This window comes from Ambystoma mexicanum, chromosome 1p, assembly GCF_040938575.1.
Source record: "Ambystoma mexicanum isolate Mex_15411 chromosome 1p, UKY_AmexF1_1, whole genome shotgun sequence".
NCBI lineage: Eukaryota > Metazoa > Chordata > Amphibia > Caudata > Ambystomatidae > Ambystoma > Ambystoma mexicanum.
In genome coordinates, this window is record NC_090921.1 from 308,367,327 (window position 1) to 308,388,387 (window position 21,061).

The window sequence follows — 21,061 nt, forward strand, 5'->3', positions numbered from 1 at the left end:
CCTGGAACCACGCTCACAGTGCTAGTTTCATATTTCATCTTCCCTGTTCTTCCTTCAGGGTGGGATTTTGTACAGTATTTTCTTACCGTTGTATTACAGGTGGTGCGTTTAATTAAAGTATATTCATGTTTATACACCCTTGATTGGACATTCCCTTTATTGTGGACTGTGATTCTGTGTTGTTTGGGTCACTACTGGTTCACCCACCCCTCTTAAGAGCATATCCTTCCCTCGGCCCACGTTACCACGAAAGGCGAAGGAGGTACATCTCTTAACTGTCCCAATTTTACCTTTATGATTGAAGCCAGATTGAATTAGTTGGCTCTGTTAAGCATTGAGTCTGGAATGGTTCAATAGATAAGATTTTCTGACAAAATTAATGATTTTGCAATGTGCAAATCTAAATGGAAATATATAGTTTAATCGTGGCAGTGTTTCAGGCATATTAGCCATGAGCAGTAGAAAGCATATATTCACTGGGTACTTCCCATCTCATTCTTTCTATGATTACGTTAATGTGTCTGCTGTGTGGGCATGAGCTGAAATGCTAAGTGAGTTTTGATGTTTCTGCCTTTTTGTTTTCTCTGCTGCCTAGTCATGTAATGTATTCCAGGGCCATGTACTTTGGACACATTGATACAGAAACAAATGGTCAGGTTGAGCTGTTAGGTAATCATTTTATTAAATAAATACTTGCTTAAAAATAATGTTCCTTTAATTTCTTGCAAAATTAACATATTATTCGAAAAACAAAGTGAAAATGTCTTCAATAGCACCCTCTTGGGAAATCAGGTCACAGCGATGTGTAACGTTTATATTTTATTAACAACTAGATAATTCATTTAAAGCCTAGACAAGTTTATATTGAGTTTCACTAGAGGTATGTAATCCCTTCACTTTGCAGATTGGGAGGGGCATAGGTTTTAGGGGAGGGAGAGTCATATGGATATCAGGGTGGGGTGGGAGGAGGTCATGGGGTCAGGGGAGGACCCAAGAATGTCTGTGCCCCAGTCCCCAGCAACTGTTAAGATGGCCCTGAACGTGAGTGCCCATCATTTGAAGGCCTCAAGAGACAGGCCTGTTCCCAGTTGGAGAGAAGCACAAGATGTATTATTATCGTATATGAAGCCTAAAGAGTCCACTGAAGGAGAGCACACAAGTTTGGGGTTTCCCCTTCAAGTGAGACCATTCCTCCTCCAATTGGCACATGAGGTCCCCCTTGCAGGTCATCTTGGTATCAAGAAGTTTAAAGAGAGGTTTAACATGCAATTCCACTGACCTAAGACGGGGGACCCCCGTACAGGTAGAAAGTCATTGCAGGAGTTGTGCTACTTGTCAGATTTCTTGCAAAAGTGGTGCAATAATCCTGGATCCATTGGTACCACTACCTGTAGTGGGTATACCATTTGAGAGAGTAGGGATTTACGTTGCTGGTCCCTTTGACCATTTTACATCCTCTGGCAGCAGGTTTATTCTTGTGGTCGCTGATCATGCCACAAAATATCCTGAGTCCATCCCACTGAAGACTGTGATGGCCAGGGCAGTTGTAAGAGCACTGCTGGGCATATTTACTAGGGTTGACTTCCCTAAAGAAGTTGTGTCTGACAGAGGCAGCAACTTCATCTCCAGGTATATGCGGGCCATGTGGAAGAAATGTGGGGTGTGTGACAGGACCAATGGTATCGGCCCAGCCCGAACTGCTATGCCAGGTCCCCTCTGCACGGAAACACAAGCAACCCCCTCATTGGTGGCAGTACCTGACTGATTCGCATATGGCTGGACCCCTTTTGCAATGGGGCAGACGGGCTAAAAAACGCTGGTGTGGAAGGTTGCCCAGAGCATTGCCAGTGATAAAGATTTTTTCAAAACCTTCCACCCATCACTTTTGTGGTCACAGTTTGTCTCACTATGTGAGAGAGTGTATGCTTGCTCCCTTGGTCCCTTGCTCGCTGCGCCATAGGGAACCATACTGCTCCTCACTGAGGAGGCCCAACAAGGCCGAAACATGTCTGGGGTTGCTTGTGTTTCTGTGCAGAGGGGACCTGGCCTAGCAGTTCGGGCTGGGCTGCTATCATTGGTGGCAGTATCTGACTGATTTGCATATGGCTGGACCCCTTTTCCAATGGCGCAGACTGGCTAAAAAACGGTGGTGTGGAAGGTTACCCAGAGCAACGCCAGTGGTACAGATTTGTTCAAAACCTTCCACCCATCACATTTGTGGTCACGGAAGGTCCTACCTGCCTGCAGGAAGGGAGTGTGTGTGGTTGGGGACAACTCATGGAGTTCAGATGACTGAGGAGGTGCTGGTCCCCCTCCAAGGAAGTTACTTTCGTGTTGAGGCTATCATCTACCTCTCCCTCAATTACCACCCCATATGTGGGGTTTTGAGGGTGCGCTTGAGTGGAACTCAGGGAAGAAGTTAGGAAATTAAAAGTGATTTTGTCACAGCATTAACTTCACATCCCCCCATTACCAGCACTTGACCTCCCACACCATATTATTCTCAGCAGATGATGCAGTGTGTAGACAAGTAGGTGGAGGAACTGGGAATGAAGGGCAGGCCACTCTGGCTTCGAGTATGCGAGCAACATTTCTTTTGGTAGGCATGAAGGGAAAGGCTGGCATGCACCTGATGGTGAATGTAAAGGCATTTGAGGGGTGCCCAGTGATCTCATTGAGGAGTATTCACCACACATGTTGGATCTATGTGATCTGCCATTTCCCACATGTTTAAGTGCAGAATATTCCCTGTAATGAAATCCACTGATCGTACATTAATTGAATAAAAAACAAGTAGTGAGTTTGGGAAAGGAGATATTAATTGGAGAGAGGTGGGGCAGGTTATGGGAAGAGAACTTGGGATGTTTCCCCCTACATGTTGAAGCTACGTGGAGGTCCAAATTCGTGAAACAAATTAGCAGTAAATAAATTGCGCTAAAAACATTATCGATAGGAACGCATATATCAAATGGAACATCTTTGTCCCTACCCGCACTCAAAAATGGAGGGTGTTTTCCTCCACAAGGATAGCCTCCATTTTGGGCTAGGGATTGGTTGGTGAAGCTGCACATCAAGGACACGTATTTTACCTTTTTCAAAGGAGTGGAGGATCGCCCTTTGCTTTAGTTTCTTTGGGGTGGCGAGAGGGGGTAGTACACAGGCACAGCCTCAAAGCATTTCAACTTTTTCAATTGAAATGGGCTTCGAGCCTCAGGAGCCACAGAAACTGCCCCCATGTTGCCAGCGCAGTCTTATGATGCAGCAATCTATTCCTTTCTATGTTACTTTCGTTCTGGGGCTGTAATGTGCACTTTGCAGTGCTCCCCTCACAGGTTGCATTTGCTGGAGCCCCTCCGGGTATACAGAAGTGTTATCACATCGTTGACTTTTAACACTGGTTCCTTCACATCAGACATTTGCTGACAAAGATGTGTTTATAGCTTTTCAGTGGGAGTTTAGTGTTTCAGCTGGCTGATGGCAGGTTGTCTCGTGATAATCAGCGGCTATTATCCCCGAGCTGTTTTTCTTTGTCTCTGTTATAATGTATGTACCCCACGGGGTGCCTCAGACTCTTTTGCACTCTAAGCAAGGCGGGGCACCAACCATCATGTGGAAATGGGCCCCCATACATCTGACAGTTCACCTCCCGTCGTGTTGATCTTTGTCCCACCCCTGAGCCCTTATCAAGGTGTTGAGAGTGGTGGTGACCTACCTTTGGATGTGCAGGGTGCACCTGATCATCTACCTAGATAATCTCCTGGTCATGATCCAGCTCCGGGCCTTGCTGCAGGATAATGTGCCGGTCAGAGGGTTGTTTCTTCCATCTCTGTATTGTTTTATGAATACCGACAAGCCAGTTCAGTACCCGTCTCAGCGCCTGCAATTTCTGGGTTTCCAGAATGACTCTGCTGCAGGCCTGCTGAGGCCACCATCCACTCGGTTGTGTCACTGAGGCGGGAAGTCTTCTTGTTGCTGGATGACTCTTGCCCCCCGCTACTCTTGGCTCGCTTGCTCATCCTTCTAGTGGCTTCAATTTAGGAAGTCTTTCTGGAACAATTAAATTATGGAGGGCAACCCCATCTGGCTGTCACAGGTGGGCGAGGTACTGGCATGGTGCCCACTCAATTCAGAGACATGGATGGACCTGCTATTTTTGGAACACTTCTGGACTTCGTCCTGGGAGCAGATGCTTTTCGGGCCCTTTCTCTCTTTGGAGTTTAGCCAGGGGTGCTGACTCCTGCCCAATTTTGTGGTGCAAGGACAACGTGTCAAATGACTTCTATGTCAATTGCTTGCAGGCACAGGATTCTGTGCACTGTCAGAGAAGTCTATGGAAGTCTGTATTATTACCTTGACTGAAGAATAACTCTCGAAGCAGATCTTAGAACATGTTAGCAGGCTGTCACTCTTGTCACAGTGAAAAGCGTCAGCAAGGCCATGCTTTGCGGCACTGCCTATGAGGAGGAGCCCATTATGGCAGGACCGCTTTAGCTCTTGCATCTCTTACCGCGGTCCCCGTAGTTCAGCTGGTCTTCAGACCCTCTGATTGGTGCCACCAGTGCCTCACTGAAGTTCTAGAACACAGGGCGTCTTTACCAAAGTCTGGGGGAATCCTCAGGTGATACTCACCTTCATCAATTCTAGGCCACTCTGGTTTTAGTGCCAACCTTCTGGACACTTCAGTAGCAATAAGCGGCCCTCCTGGAAGTGGCTGTGGTGACAACCACTCTGCAGGCATGTTACCTCGATCGCCTGGCATGAAAGGATGTATCACCCGCTGATGGTCACTGGCACATTGATGTTTCTAGTTCGGAAGCTTTCTATGAGCTTTGTAGACTTTCATCTGTAGTCTTGAATGCCAGGCAATCAAACTGCTGTGACAGCTATAGCCAACTGCCTGGCCTCCCTGTGCTAATTGCAGACGTGCTATGGGACTGTGACATTGACATGAGCTAGTCAATCACCTCTTGGGTAGGTGGTGCTCCCTCATGTCACCATGTGAAGTGTACGAGAGGATCTCCCGCCTCCCCTGACTTGAGGTATGCCCCATTCTGGGATGTGGCTCTGGCCCTCCACCTGGTTAGAGACTGTCCAAACAATGGGGATCTGTGCATTTGGCATTTGACTCGGGCATTGCTTTTCCTGATTTCCTTCAAGTGGGTGTCCGACTTCAGAGCCCTGGTATGTCTCTGAATCCCTCTTGTTCTATCTGTTCTGTGCTTCTTTTGAATCATTTGAAGGAACCCTTTTGTAACCCAGGGTATGTAGCTTGCATGGTGCTTTGTGGCGTGTCAAGGCTAGTGGCACTACCTGGTATATCTTTACCAAAACAGAGTAAAGAGAGTCGGGGTGGGAGTGGCTACTATCAGAGCCTGACAAATGGAAAAGCTCATTAATCACCAACAAACACATTTTCCTCTTTTTAAAATATTGTTATTAAATGTACCCCAACCTCATTTTTTACATTGGTGATTTTAGTGGTCTGCAGGCTGCCTTGGTGCAAAACATTCCTTTTTGGACCTCAAGGTGGAACTTCTCAGTGACCTTCAGAACAGTAATAATAACATTCGATTCACTGCACATTCATAATTTGAGTTTAAAGACAGTAATGTCATTCAGTACTTCCTAAACAATACAGGAACATGATGCTTCTCGTGGAGGTTTCCACTCCCACTCATACACATGGCCAAACTCTCGGCAAGGTATGCACCTTGAACCTCAGATGCTCTCGTACTATTGTGACAAAACAATATGGAACAGAACACTACCTCATCACAGCAGGAAAACTCACTTCTACAACACCAGATAAAAAAGGACGCTCCCAGACCCCAAAAGACCCTTTGGTGACGCATCAGACTATATTGGATATGGAAAAAATCTATAAGACCTTCTCAAATGGACCTAACTGCAGAAACAAAAGAAAACTGCCCTGAATCATTGCTCCAAGAGCTGACCAGTGGTATGGACCAGCTTGTCTCCAGAGCCTGGAGGGAATGCAAAACTGCATTAAAAATCATCAACAAATGATACAATGCCGAGGTAGCCATGCTAACCTTGAGAGAAAATGAATAGCCCATAGCGGCAAGTTGAGAAGGAGCACTAAGCACATCTATTTTTCCCAACAAGATTCTGATAGTGCACATCAAAAGCAGATAACCGCATGCCAACCCAAGAGACCTCACTATCCCAAAACAAGTCATTGCTAAGATAATACCTTCAAAGCAATTGGCAGAAAACGTACCTCACTTCTTTTAAAGCAATATCCAAACTTTACAGGCGGCTCCGACTAGTCGCCTCAGCCTTACTGTGACACACACAGTACCTCCGCCTAGCTCTCCTACCTTGGAGAGATTCAGGCTAGTCACAGATGAGGATGCCATTAAGCTAGTTAATACAGTCAAGACCTCCACTACCCAATGCAAACCAGGTCAGGCCGTGTTAATTAAAGATCAAATCCAAACACTTGGATCTTGACTTACTAAACTGATGTACCTCTCCCTTCATCCCTAAAACATGCTTTGATCAGACTGTTGCCTGAACAGAGTAGGGATGATCTTGCTATAATTATAGACCTGTATCAAACCTTCCATTAATCATAAGTCTCCTTAAACGTTTAGACACCGCACAAATCCAAAACAATAATGATGAACATAATATTTTTCATGATGAACAATCTGGGTTTACATCAAATAAGAGCACTTAAACCATAAACAAACCAATCCTTAAAATGATGGACACAAATTAGAAGGCAGGCCTTATCCTACTGGATTTGACAACAGCATACAACACATTAGTTCACAATGTTCACTGTGACAGATTTGGGATCAGCCAGAACATATTGGACAAGGCATGAAGCAGGATGGGATTCCTTCCTCAAGAATAGAACAGCACAGACTCAAAAAGAAAATTTATGTCCTTGCAAACATAATTGGAAGGAATAAAGATGCACTTAGCCAATATAGGAAGGCCTGAGATTAGGCAAATGCTGTGGGTGTACCGGTTCCCTGTAATATGAAAAACGCTAGGATCAGGTTGAACCCTGCTGCTGTTTTGGTGCCACAGGTGGTTACTGTGGGAATCCCAACGTGTCACAGGTTTCGCCCCTTCTCACCTGTCTGTGTTGTTTGTTCGTGATCTTCGAAGATGTCTTCTTTCACACTGTTCAGGTTTTGTATAACCCTGTGCGTGGATCCTCGGGTTCCAGCGTGCAGTTTGTGACCCGACTCCAGGAAGCGTTCAGATGTCTGGGGAAAAAGTCCAGGAATGGCGAGGAGCGCACTTGGAGATACGAATGCGCTGACAATCCAGGAAATGCAAGGTGAGGAAAAAAGGGAAGGATGAAGGAAGAGGAGATTCAGGGAACTGGGAACCAGGAATTAGAAGTAATCGTTGTACGAACTCCAGCCGCACACGTCTGACTACTGCAAGCGGTTGCGTTGAGACACGCAGGTCCGCAGGGCCGTGTCTGCTTTGTAGAACGTAGTGTGTACGATGCAGAGACTGGCAAACAGCATTCTGCGTTCAGCGGCCATGTTGGTAGTACTGCTGAGTTCAGTCCCCTATAGGTCAGGTACCACGAAGTCCAGAAGGGACGCGTACGGTGGTTCATTACACAACGTGAACGAGTGGGTAAAAACGAGTCAGTAAAAACACATACATTTGCAACCCAGGATCCATAATATAGAGCGAAGACCACGGATGACAAAGGGAAACGTACCACTGAGGCAACCCAGGCTAGCGGTCCCAGAACAGGATTATGCTGCCTGGTGTTAAGGAACTGTCCTTCCCAAAGACGTTCTGCATCTACATTGGTGTGAAATCACCTGCATACTCTCCAAACCACCAATCTATGGGGAGTCCGTCTGCCGGTGCCACTCGTCATATGGCAATAAGATGCGTGCCACGTGGTGGACCTTGTTTATACGGTCGCCATGGAGACCCCACTCAGAATAAAGAGGCCTGTAGAGGAGGAGCCAAGTGTGAAAGGGGCCCATAGGGGTCCCTTGCGATATGGAAACAAGGCAATAACCATACACGAAAAGATGCGCCAGAAACGAGGTTCAAATTCCCAATGCTAGGGTTTATTGCAAGCAAAAATAGTCCCAATTGGCCAACTGTGGTCTCACGCCCCGCGACGTGAGTTTCCTAGACCTCGAGGGACGCAAGAGAGCGAATTACGTACATCAGTTACATATATACAAAATGCATATCATACAATCAGCTATGTCATGTTTAACACCCTCCTTTATTAAGTTTCTTTGAACTCGGGATGACGATGGACATTTCCGACGGGTATGACAATTATGACACTTTCGATGTCTATTCTAGTAACAATGTGCAATTAGAAAGTGCGGAGGCATCTTTTAGTTGTTGAACAGAACACGATGGTTCTGTTCTTGGAAGCAAGCTGCACACGGGGGAAGAGTCACATTCCAAGCTTTGCTATCTATGAGGTTCGTGTCCTGGGAGCCGACACACTCTAAAGGGTTTTGCGAAGGGGAGCCGTAAGAAGAGCATAATTCAAGCCTTTAGCTTCTTTATTGTAACATATTCTACCACAGTACGAGGCTGGCTGGCAGCTGTGAAATGATTAAATGCCCTGCAGCTCTCCCTCAAGGCTACAGAGAGGGAGCGTGGGCATTCCTTTCTGGGCTACTCATGAGGCGTTTCAACGAACTCCTCAGTCCCGCGACCTTGCCCTTTCATATTCAGACAACAATGTTAACAGTTGAGCAGAGTAAGCAGAATCCGCAAGAATTGCAAGCTGCAAAGCAGTTTTAGACAGAAAGCAATGAGCAATGGTTAACAAGCAAAATGGCGATTCTTGCTACGTTTAAAATGGCCGCTTGTTGGTCAAGCATAGCAGTCTATATTTCTATAATTCGGTGCATAAAACGGTTGGCCTACGGCCATCAAGTTACGTCTGTCATTCAAATGAAGGGTATTCACTTTTCCAGATTGACAAGTGGCTCTACCGATAGTCCTGCCCCAATTTTGCCTATATGTTGGAAACCAGAAATTGCGACATGTGCAACGCCAGTGATGGTACTGATACAGCGAAGAGTCCTTGAAACAAGGTATCCATAAGAAAACCGTATGTGATGTACCCGCAGAGAAATTACAGTCTTCTGAAGAAAGTTCTGGAAGAAGTGTGAAGATGAATGAAAGAGAAGACTGGTGACATCACATGAAGCAAAAATTATGCACCCAGAAGAGATGCCAATGAAGAGCATAATAGACCTTATAGAATCTGATGGCAAAGTAAGGAATATATATATATATATATATTTGTGTGTGTGCATAGAATCTGGATGTTCCACAACACATTTTAGCAAACTAGGATCCCGTGAACAGAAGGGCTGAAAATATGGTGCAGTTGAATAAAATAGATGACGGCGAAGGAAGATTCGAGAAGGTGTGTCTGGCCGAGTGTCAAGGGCTGGGGCAGCCAAGAAACTGGTTATCTATTTGAGAATATACAATGAATGTGAGAAGCGAGACGAGCTCCTGTTGAGGTGTAATGAAAAAACACTGTAAGTGCCAGGTTTTATTCATTTAATAGTGTTAAATGTGAAGAAGGAGCTCACAACACGGTCTCTTGTCACATGGTTAAGTTGAAAATAGACTTTGGGAAAGCTACACTGAGATCAGAAGATAAGGCCATGCTCACACTCCCTTTGATTCTCAGGCACAGTGATCCTTTACAAGGCCGAGTTCAAAGGACTAATTGAATGGCCGGCAGCAGGAGTGATGATGGATGATGGGCTAATTCTGTGGGGAGGCATTGTCAAGTCCAATCCTCCAGCACCTGTGCTGCTAGCGAGTGGAATATTCCAGAAGGTTACAAGCAAGTCAACCAATCATAGAGGGCCACGTAGTAAAGAGCCCTATAGTTTGAAAGCCAATGAAACATTGTGTAATTCATGACACAGAAGATGACTTGCACTAGTAGTGGGCACAGCTGTCCACATGACCTTAGATATCCAATCACATTCCAGTTCACCATAGAAAGCATACCTAGATGTTCCCCTTAAGCCTATCATAAACCCCTGTAGGTTTTCTTATTTTGGTCATAAATATGTGTTTTTTTCATGTGAAACCGTGAGAATGCTTGTGCAGCGTCTGTTGATGACCATTGCACTTCCTGTTTTAGATACTTGTTAATAAAACAGCAAAAGATTTGCCAACTTCCTGAGTTGGTCTGATTATTGGTGCGAGAGTAAGATCTGCATCCCCATCCGACCCAGATAGCGCTACCTCATTTAAAAGGGCCTACGGGTTCAGTCCATTTCCATGGTGGCCATCTTGTAAGCTCATGGAGCCAACCATAAGTAGTCCTAGATCAAATAATAGCTGTTGCAGGGGCAGACGATTTAAACAATTTGAAGGGAGGAAATGTGTGTCACAGCACACCCCCCGTAAATTGTGCAATTAGAAAGTGTGGATACTTACTATCACTACCTGCCTTTACTGTGAGGGTATAGGGAGGGCCTGGGGGTCACTTGCAATACACAATCTGTGTCATGCCCAACAATAAGGGGTGACATATTCATGTGGATCGCATATTGCAGTACAAGTGACGGAATGACTCAAACAGTATCTTACATACAGTTGCCAAATAAGGACCATGCACCCATAACATATTAATTAATATGGTGCAAAATGTAGCCTCTGGTTAGCATACATCACAACAGAGTTTCCACTTAATATAGTAGAGCCAAATGTGCCCAAGATCTGTGCTGCAACAATTGGCATAGCAAGCTAATGTGCCAAAACATATTACAGCCATCTTATAGCATGGTATGATACACAATGACATAATACTTTTCAGGGCGCAGGTAGGTGCAAACAGTATCTGAAATGCTGTATCCGCATGTCGACCAAAATATTCGTAGCTTTTTGTTTATTAAGAAGCAGGATAATGTGGCTAGCAGGAGGCATGTAATGCCGTTGTGACCTGTCTAAATATCTTTCAGCAGTGTCAGCAATCATTATTCATCGGTGTTTCACAGTTCTCATGAAAAGTAGGAGGGATATTGTAGCACTTGGTGTGGCTTGGACTTGTGTTACAGGAGTGTGTACTGTGAGCATTCTGTGCATCCTAATTGTCAAGTGTGGGTAGCCCCAGCCCTGTTAGGAGATCAGGCTGTTCCACTCAACTGAAATGTTGAGACCACTATTGCCGGTGTCCAGGCGCTATATCCACCTCTGTTCTAGCTTGCCAAGTTGTTTTTCACTGTTACCTCCTCTCCTGTTAGGGATGACTTCGAACACAGGGTAGACCATTGAATGAAACGTCATCTCAGTCTCATGTCCTGATGAAGGCCGATATAACTACAGCACCCTCCGACTGCTATACTGCTGAAAAACACAGTTGTGTCGAAAACCCATAAACATATGAAATGTTTAACCCCAAAACTGTAGAACGAGCTGATTAATGGAGCATGTACATTTGTATACAGCCCCAAGAAAATGTAAAGGGAATGCTTCATAGTGATATGAATTACCTTTTGTAGAACACACTCTAAAGTACTGTTAATTGTTCAAATACATGCAATGTATGTCCTATGTTTTCCTGTGCCTTAGTTGTATGCATTGTATCAAATTTTATTGTTGAAATTACTGGCATTAATTTTGGTGAATGGATTAAAAAAGTGGGTCACACCATATCCTGGCTCGCTCGGAACCTTAGCACATATATACACATATTGCTACGTGGGTAGATCAGGGAATTGCCAGGTGCCCTTTAATATTGTCACAGACAAACTATGTCTTAACGCAGGAAGCATGCAAATCTTATATTTAAGTAGTGCCCCATTCACAGTCATACCATTCAACTGGCCAAATGCACTAGGGCCTAAACCCTAAGTTATAAGTGCTGCAAAACCCTGATAATCATTACTGATTCTAAGTTATTCTTCAAACAGCATTTACATACACACTTAAAATGGCACACCATCCCTTCTTCAACACATTAGGCTGCAATTGTCTTGGTAATGACCTGACTTAAACTAAATTACTGTAAACCCTTGATCTGGGATTACCAAAATGCCTCATTAGTCAATGCCAGATGGCCCAGAACAAAGCAGCAACCAATTTCTTTGGCTTACAGACACACTTCCACGTGCCATCTGGAAACTTGAAATGGCTTACAGTAATCCAGTTGTGAAATTAATCATCCTAAAAACACTGTGCAACACTCACCATATTTACTGGAGAAAGGCCCAGTATTGCACTGCTTACCCAGGTCCTCGTCAGCAATAACACTCTGATGAAGAGATGGATGACAAAGCAGTAGTAGTAGATGATATCAAAGCAGTAGTAGTAGATGGCGTCCTCTTTCCTCATCAAGTACATTTTGAAAGGTAGACACACCCCTTTGTGTCTTTAGTCCTGCTCCCCTTTGATATGGTTTTGATATCAATTTAATATAAAAATGATATCAAAAAGATATCAAATCGATGCCAAATTTATATCATATTTATATAAACGTCTATAAAGTGTGTTGGTGTGTTTTTATTAGGGGTATACCGAACTTCGGCTTCGAATAAACAATCAGCCGAATTCTGGCTGAAACCAGCTATTCGGCATTCGGCTGATGCTTACTTGAATTGGTACTCGAAGCCGAAGTTGCACCCCTCTCCTACTGAGCACAAGCAGCAAGACGGCCAAGAACACATATAGCACTCCAATGGCGGTAACCTTCTCCAGGATGTAAGGACTCCCACAGTTAAGGGAGTGTTCATAATGGTGTTGCGAAGTTAACCTTTGCAACCTTTGTCATCTGCCCCATCCCTCAGCCGCTCACTGTCAGCAACCCCTCCTGAGCGGCCTTCCTCTGCAGCATAGAGGATAAAAGGACTTTTGATTTCAGTGGGTAGCACCGATCTGCCATTGGATTAGGGGGAGGCTTTGTCAGCAGGATAACTGCAGCAGCCCGGGGGCGCATTTAAAGGTATGGTGCTGCCCTAAAACGGAGCCCTGAGGGGAGCAGGGATCTCAGGGAAGTAGGCCCAGGATGCCACAGTTGCACCCCAACCATTCAACTGCAGGGTCAGAGATTGGACTGGACGCCTGCAGGACGTCTGCAGGATGCCTGCAGGATGGAGCATCGTGCCTCACTCCCCAAAGACAACACACCTTCGTTTTCATTTACTGAAACATGCCACCAACCTATCAGGCAGATAAAAGGGTTGAGTGCCTGCTGCGGTCACATTATTCTAGCATTGCTTCTGCTGTCAATCCCACGCGCAGCAGCGGGCTATCACCTTTGTGCTGATGCTTTCTAATTCAACATTCTTCATGATTTCTCATGTTAGGACGTGCCCGGTAATGTCCCCTATCTCACGAGGGCAGGTGGGAGAATGTATATTGTATGGTCCTTTCCACCACAACCACCGCTCTTAATAAACTTCTCGTCAATATTATAAATTTGAGTTTACACGGCTAGTGCCAAGAGAGTGCACAACGTATTATTATTATTAGACAGACAGTCCATTATCCCAATAACCGACCTGCTCTATACATTTAGGCACAATTTAGCTATTGTGTATATGCTCTTGCCGATATATAACATGTCATAAATACCCCCAAAACCCCACACACACACACCACACACATACACACACACACACAGCATGTGTGCATTCGTGTCTCACATCCACTAATAGTGCTTCCATGCCCGGTCCTGGTTCTTTTCACTGCGTAGTGAAAGGGGACTCACTTATTGCAGTGAATTATCACTATGCCCACCCCTTATTCATGTTCTGCTTATTTTTAGAGCACTTCAAATGCCTGCCTGTTTCCCTTGGTGGGCTCAGGGCTATTATTCGCCCTTCCTTTGGGGCAGCCGCATTTTGAAATCACTGGTGTTGTAAACACTGGGGGTATGGGGGGCAAGGGTCTGCAATTGATTTCTCATAAAGGGCCGATGAGGCCAGTCACCCAATGCCCCACAATGGCCGAGGTCTCCACAAGCAGCAATGGAGGCCCTTGGACGCAACACACCAGCTGCCCCACGTTGCCAAGCTGGTTTAGGGCTTCACCTGACTGCTGGGGAGCAAAATGGCACCTGGACAGACCCCCAGAGCCTTTCGGAGCAGATATCCTGGTTCAAAAAGCAGTGCTATTTAGTGGGGTGTGTGGCGAATAAAGGCATACGACCCAAACGGACACCTCATGCAAAGGTGCCATCTGAAAGGCTACACTCCCCACAAACGGCTCTGCTTCTCAATCATTAGCCCCTCATCGAATGAAAATCTGACTGCTGCCCTGCTCCTGTTATTCACTGATTTACTTCCCTGCCCCCCCCACCTTCCAGTAAAATAAGCAAATACGGAAAATACCCCATTTTTGCTGTAACTGGTGGCCGTGCACCAACTCATCGCAAGCTTAGCGCCTGTCAAGGCCTTCAATCCATTTCATGTAAAAAGAATCACATCGCTTACTCTCCCACCCACCCACAGGTCCCACCCATGTCCACATTTCGCTAAGGAGGCTTCACTTTTCCCTTGATGGAGCAGGGACTGATTTGGAAAGACTGGAAGATTACTATTTAAAGTTATTTCTTTGTTATTAGCTGTGTCATATTGTAATATGTAAATATTTAAGTAATTGGAGTTGTGATGGAACGTTTTATTGGGAAATGAAAGCAAGCAATAATAAAACTTCCCTTCTAAAGGCTAGTTACAACTATAAACTATTTATAAGTACTATGCATGTCCTTCAGTGAAGTCCTGTTAAAACAAGCATTGGCAAAGCCAACAGTTTTGGCTTGTTATGCATCTATTGACACATTTCTAGTAGTTAATTACTATTCAGTTCACTATTCAGCTTCGGCCGAATTGTTCAGCCAACTATTCGGTATTCAGCCGAATGGTAAATTTACTATTCGGTACACCCCTAGTTTTGATATGTTTTGATATCAAAAGGGTTTCATTTATATCAGTTTGATATGAAGTGTATATTAAAAATGATTTTAAAATGGGAGAGTGCGTGTGCGCTGTTGCTTGGTGGAGTGCATAGTGAGTTGTGAGGAGTTAGGTGTTGGTGACGCTTTGATGGTATGATGTCATCATTTTAAATAAAGCTTGCATTGATTTTGATAAGCCTTTGAATAATTGTATGTAATCTTTGAATAATTGTATGTAAAGCTGTCCGGCATTTTGATACGGCTTTGAATAATGTTTATATCAAGCTGTTGGGGATTTTGATATGACCTAAATAATGTTTATATAAACTTTATTCATTTTATATAAAGTGGGCAGGGTTTTTGATAAGAACCTAAATAATGTCTAAATAAACTTCATTCATATTTTATGTTATTTTTATATGAAGGTGGTGGCCATTTTAAGAAAGTTTGATATAAAATTGATTGAAAGGGCCAGTTTAAGGCTAGGGTGACACAGATTTGGGCTTTAGAACCCGACATATAGCTTTTTGCAACAGGGTGGAAAACACAGCATTGTTTGAGCAAACCAAAGGCTATTCAGAAAAAGACAACTATGATCAGCTATAGCTACGACGAGGGGAGAACAACGCCAGGAACCCTGATTTATTTAATGGTGCATGATGGGATGGAGGATGCTCAGAATTTAATGGCCAAGTTATGAACCTGATGAGTTTTGGAGCAAGGACTGTGAAGCTATGACGCAGCAGGCTGAGGCGGCTTTGACGCCAGAGACGGAAGCCGCCTCCCGAAACCATGAAGAAAAACAAGGTTGAGTGTGCAGGGATGGGCTGATCGAGGCGGTGGCAAAGACTATTAACACTTATTGTGTTGGTTGTTCAAACCAGCCTAAAAACACAGGTTACTATGAAAATAGCCTGTGTAACACCTGTCTTCTGCTGCTGTAGACGGATAAACTTAAAGACAGTGCTATTACTCTGTGTTTGTCGTAAAAAATAAATGTAAAGCCTGTGGGATAACAATCTGTATAAGGCCTGTCTTAAGCTAATGGAGACTGACATTGACACAATGACCTCTCTTCGCGCTGATATTTGAGCCGTTCAGGGGGTCACGGCCATAGTGGCTGAGGCGTGTTTAAAACAAAACTTTTACAGATGGTACTACGGACATAAAATAAATGATCCCCAACAGGATGCTCATGAAAATCTAGAACTATCTTATACAGATAATTCACTACATAACTATGTTTTGTATTGAGCCCTAAACACATTGTAGATTTGCTGCGCTTGACGCAGCCATTGACACAGATAAGGATTGGTGCTGGGACTGAGCGTTGTGTATCTAAAACATTATGGGCTATAGAATCTGCGAATAACCCACTCTTGAAAATGAAGCACTTTAGACGCAATTCCCAATTGGTCAGGGATAAAGTATATATAAATGAGCGCCTACTGGAATGTAACATGATCGCTTCACAAAGCGACTGCAGGGCAATGTGTTTGCCCAGTATTCACGTGTAATATGGATTCTATAACAGGGCCGATTACTGTAGTATTTTAATATGAATATATTGAATTGAAATGACAGTTTTAAATGCAAATAAAATCTGTTGTTTTATGAAACTTTGTTGTGTCTTTTTATAATGAACGGGTACGGAGGGCAAACACGGCCTGTATAAAACTGGCACAAATATATGTTGACATAAAGAGGTCAAGAGTTTATAACAACACATGGGAAAATAAAAAAGTAAACATTTGAAAACAACTGAATTCTACAGCACAATTAAAACCAGTCTCTCTAAAGGTTGATGGCCCCAAGCACAAAATAGCATTATACGTATGAACTTTTAAAAGTGATGTGTGTTATAAAACATATAGTAAATAGGACCACGTAATAAAGAACAAAACCAGTTTATGAATTGTAAAAATATTTTATTTATAAAAAAGATACACTTAATACACAAAGGAAAAATACATGGTAAAAAACATTTAATGTAAAGAAAAAATAAACATACAGATGCAAAGATTCAAAATCTCTGAAATTTCTTTTTGAATTGTAATAATATTTTATTCATAAAAAAGATATACTTAATACAGAAAGGAAAATACATATGTAAAAACATTTAATGTAATAGAAAAAATAAACTTGCAGATGCAAATATACAAAATCTCAGGCTCTCAAATTGAAGGGACTTCTCACAATGACAACTACAGAAGCGGTGTGAAAAAGCGCAGGGCTGGTAGAGGTTCTTGTTAAACTATTTAATAGCCAATTTTTTGTAGCCGTGTTCTTCTACATTCAGGCTTCCGCTTCTAAAGATGTGCGATAAGCATATTTTTTGGGGCCAGCGAATATGAACTCCACAATGTATAGTTCAGGATCTAGCTCAGAATTCAGATTTCCTAGATAATTGATAGTGGGTGGGTTGACATTCCCAGGGGAACTGACAAAAATAATGGTATTGGTATCGTGATACAGAACCTGTTATTGTAATTGCTCCATTACAGCAAATAGTTTTAAGCAGGCGTGAGCAGTTGTGAATGCCGTTATGAATATAATTGTGTTGTCTGAACTTGTTGGATATTCTATGATAAAGCGCCAACACAGACAAGCATTTTCATCGTCTATGAACATGCAGCTGCTCACGTCATAAGAATGATCAAATAGATAGGCGTGAAGCATTTCAGGGTCTGTGATGCTGGATGTATTGGGCAAATTAACTATTTGCACAAACTTACCCGACAATGAATTAAGGCATAGTTTTGCCAACAACCGCTGAGCGAGGTTGTCCTCAATGTGTTCCATACACAAGCATATGCCCTTATGTTTATAGTAATCATCAATGTAAACTCATTTGCTGAACCACTGCATAGCCATCGGACAAGACTGTCCATATAATTTTTCACCACCGCCAGTTAGGGCATGTTGTATAGAGATGTTCTCTGTTTTTGAGCTGTATGAGAGCCACTGAATAGACAGCGTTGAATAATGTTTTTGCGGATATGAATCATGGGGCAGTAGCAAGTGTTTCAGGTTTTAGATATAGCTGGTTGTGGATCTGCATACAACAACTATCCAGTGTGATATTTTGAAAAGGGTCAAGGTATGACACGTGTATTCCACCCTTTATAGGTGTTTCATGATGAGTCATCTGAATAATTCCACCCCTGAATGAATTACAAGCTTGTTTTAAAAGGTTCACATCTTCTTGAAAGTAGGCCCTTAACTCTTCGCGAAAGTGAAAGATGCTGTGTTCATGATCCTTATACCGTGTCATAAACTGTTCTTTCTCGCTAGGTATCATGTAATGAACGCCGTAGTGGGTCAGGGTTGGAATCGGTACCAGGTAGTTTCGGTTACCGGCTGTGTTAAAAAGATGGGGAAGAAACCCTTTGAACCGGGAAATCTAAATACCTTTGGAAGTTTGCTGAGTTTCATGGGTAAAAAGTTCAAGGAATCAATAAAACCTATTTGTAGAGATACCACACAGAAAGCCATTAGCTTAGCACCTTGGGTGCTAGGTTTCATTTGAATTTTTTTCCCAAACAAACTGTCTCAACACAACGTATGAATCATATCCTTTGGCATTATGGGCTAGAAAGGTGTAGCCCATGAATTTGCTTATAAAGGTAGTCACACGGGAGTCCTCTGTATATTCCCAATGACTATACTGTTTTAGATGTCTGGCATAGATATAGTTCAGTTGATGGGCTATATTCTCTTGGCGGGCCTCCATGTCATATAATATGTAGTTCTCTGTTTTATTCTGAGATAGCCAGCTTGTTATGCAACACAAGTGTTCAGCCATTTTGACAAAGGAAACTTTACACATCCTACAGATTATTCCGGTACAGCTGTGGCTCGCTGGAAGACATTTTTTACATGTTGGACAATCAGTGCGTGGCTCACACACGACCGCCCACTAACCTGCCTTTTGAATTTGTGTGTGTCTAGATAGGCCCGGGACCTCACAAACCTGTGACACTTAAAGCATTTTTCAGGTTTTTCCTTATGTGTTTGACATTCCTCTCTTAAACACAGACAACAGGAATATTGACAACTATTTCTAGGTTTGTTTTTGGAAATGAGATGACAATTCTGAAAGATGTTTAGCCCAGAAAACCTTTTAGATTCAATACACTGTAGAAAGGGTTGTCATGCAGTTTGCAGGAAATATCGCCACACCCTGTTGTTAAATAGAGTATTTTGATGGGTATATTAAAATTCTCCTCAAAGAGATTCCATTGTCCAAACCCTACCGGAGTGCCTGATGGTAGTTAGTTTTAACTCTTTGTGCACTTGCAAAGCTTTTACACATATATCTGCATCTGTTAGGCTTTGCGGTTAGATTAAACCTATAAGACTAGATGCCAGGCAGTGATTTAGGGAGCCGTGCTCGAAGTTCAATAACCAACGACCTTTAGATTTTATGATGTGGCTTTGCAGAATCTTGCTCGAAGGCTTATAATCACAGCCGGAGCGTGGCATGAAAACTATCCCAACTATTTTCAGCAGTGCAAAGCACAAAATCGAAGTCTTACTCTGCAGAAGTCTTTGTACATTTTCCAAAAACTGAAAAACGCAAAAATGTATCACAATGTGATCACCTTGTAAACAAGGGTCTGTTTAAACCATCAGCCTCCATTCTTATTTGAACAAAATCATTGGGACCAACAGTTTTCAATATTTGCCAGACTACGGCTTCCACAGTCTCCATTATAACCATTATTCTGTGACCTACAGAGTGTAAGTGGACCAAGTTTATGAATCTAAATTCCACGGCTGCGAACGTGTTATAACTTCTTTGATAAGTTTGCACCCTTTCCAAATACACTGGGGCATCCAGTGTCGGGGACATTGTGAAGTGCTGTGTGGCAGCTCAATCACATCTGGACATAACCAAGCAGGGTGTTTTCAAGATTTTAAATAGGTGCTGTCTCTGAGCTTTCGATCAGACTCATTTTAAGTTTTGTCTCCTGTCTTTAGAGCTTTGTCGAAACAGATGGCTGCCACCACTTTGGACAATCACTTTCACTGGCTGGTGCAGTGTGTTCAACAGCAGGGGTCTTGTTTAGCGCAGTAGTGAGCTGCGTCTCTATGCATCTTTCATGAAATGTCGTATATGACCCTGCTATAAAGATGGTTTTGTGTTGAACAACCGGACCATCATCTATCATAATATCTACCTGCCTCCCTAAAGCTAATTCACAAGCCTTCACCGCTAAAGAGCTAGTATCGCCCCGGATGATTTAGTATCATTTAAACAGCCCCTTTTTCATTTTCAAAAGTGCTCTAAACCAAAGATTGTACAATGTGCGTCTTTTTACAATAGGGTTTTAAACTTATCAACATGCTCACTATTTTTTTTAATTTTGTTTTAAATTGGGATTTTATTCTTTGTTCTTTTGAATAACTGCTACATGCTCACATGTACCTGTATCTGAAACATTAATGACCCCAACATGGCCCCCAGCTCCCACACCTACCTTTTGCATGTCTGTTTCACTATCCAAAATTATAATGGGCTCATCGCGAGGTGTTTCAACAGGTGTATTGGTGTTAGTTTATGTTGTTGATGGAACCTCGGAGGTATCAATGACCTGTGGTTGAACACTTTGCACAAGAACATTTGAAATAGTAACAACATCTTGATTGTAGACCTCTTCATCATTGTGCACACCAACCCCTTGATCATAATCTGAAATATCAATAACATCCTCATCATTATCCACAGGACCCTCCTGAACACCAACATGCGTTCCATCCCCACACCCAAGCACACTTCTCGCTTGAACGCCGACAAAAATATATGAAACATCCTGCCATGAACATCATCAGAGGCACTACTGAAAGCATAAACATTGTGCGCTAACCCTTCCTGAACATCAGCAGAAATATTATCAGGGCTAACACTGTAGTCACCTCCTTTCCAATAGACACAGGCATCTTGGTTATCAAGGGGAGCTGTATTAAAAGCCCCAATATTTTGAATCATAACCACATTGATATGCATACCCACTTCATCAACTGTATTAACAATGCCAGAATCCTCTAAAAACACCTCCAGAGATGCAGGGTTGTTAGTAAAATCTGGGTCTCACTGCATAACGAATATTCGTTCAATTACCATACTATCCTGCATAACGGGTGTAG